Below are 1,518 nucleotides of genomic sequence, written 5' to 3' on the forward strand. Positions count from 1 at the left end.
AGGAAATTAAGTCTGAGAGAAAAAGAGGTACAAGAAGGGGAGGCTTCAGAGATTTGGAAGGAGTTTGATTGGATTTTTCTTTGGATTTTTCTACCAAGTCGTTGAGGATTTCTATCTTGGAGACTTCCTAGAAGAAAGTCAATCATAGATTACTTGGTATTTGTCTGAGGTGTTTTTTGGTTTTGTTTTTGTTTTTTTTTTTTTCCCCTATAGCTTCTCGTAAATGTATTATTCTTGATATGTCAGAAGTTTCCCATACTGGCCATTGTAATTCTTATTAAATATTCCTATTTATCAAGATAAGCATAATTATTTGAGTTAGAGTAAGACAAAATATAGGAAGCAGACGTTCTGCCAGAGGAAAGTCAACTTTAGGGTGCCACCAGACGCAGACAGCTTGGACTACCAGAATCAAGCACTCTTTTGGAAGAGGGTAATCTCCCTCCAAAAACTGAGAACACTTACCTTCCCCATATATTGAGTCCAGCTGTGCTTGGTGGCCCAGGTAATAATTTCAAGATGCCAGGACTTTCCAATTCAAATTCAGGTTCAACTGGTTTCATCTCCTTCAGTGGTGTAGGGTCTGCTCTCTCCTCCTTGGAAAAACTTCCAAGCCTGTGTCACCTCTGGTATGGACACAGCTTCTAGTGTTGCTTTGGATCTTGTGGAAAGTCAGACTGAAGTGAGTAGTGAATATAGTATGGACAAGGCGATGGTTGAATTTGCTACAATGGATCCGCAACTGAACCATTATGTAAAGGCTGTTCAATCTACAATAAATCATGTAAAATAAGAACGTCCAGAAAAAATACCAGATTTAAAATTATTGGTGGAGAAGAAATTTTTGGCTTTACAGAACAAGAATTCTGACATGGACTTTCAAAATAATGAAAAATTTTTAGTGTTTAAACAACAGTTGAAAGAACTAAAGAAGCAATATGGCCTTCAAGCTGACAGAGAGGCTGACGGAACAGAAGGAGTGGATGAAGATATGATTGTGACCCAAAGTCAGACCAACTTCATCTGCCCCATTACACAGTTGGAAATGAAGAAGCCAGTGAAAAATAAAGTGTGTGGCCACACCTATGAAGAGGAAGACATTGTTTGCATTATTGAGTCCCAGCACAAGCAGAAGAAAAAGGCCTGTTGCCCTAAAATTGGCTGTAGTCACATAGATATAAGAAAGTGGGATCTCATCCAGGATGAAGTCCTTAGAAGGACGATTGAGAACCATAACAAGAAAAGACTTCATTCCAAATAGGAAAAGCCACCTGCCTGCAGGGACACCAGCAGCCTACCTCCTACCCCAGCTGTCTGTTGAGAGCAGTGCTGACTCCAGCAGTTAGGGACTGACTGCATAGCATAATTGTTTGGGGTAAAACCTGATGTTTTATGTATGCTTGAAAACATTTTTCTAAGTTACACAACAGAAATGCAAGCATATTGTTTATTTTTAAGTGTTCTATAATGTTAAATAAAACTTTGATCATCTGCAAAAAAATAAAATAAAATAAAAGA

The 1,518-nt window shown here is 38.3% G+C and overlaps 1 pseudogene; it reads left to right on the forward strand.

The window, feature by feature from the left end:
• Window positions 1-519: 519 nt before the first annotated feature.
• LOC701462 (E3 SUMO-protein ligase NSE2 pseudogene) lies at window positions 520-1,261 on the forward strand (annotated as a pseudogene).
• Window positions 1,262-1,518: the final 257 nt, after the last annotated feature.

Source organism: Macaca mulatta, chromosome 3 (genome assembly GCF_049350105.2).
Source record: "Macaca mulatta isolate MMU2019108-1 chromosome 3, T2T-MMU8v2.0, whole genome shotgun sequence".
In the NCBI taxonomy this organism is placed as follows: domain Eukaryota; kingdom Metazoa; phylum Chordata; class Mammalia; order Primates; family Cercopithecidae; genus Macaca; species Macaca mulatta.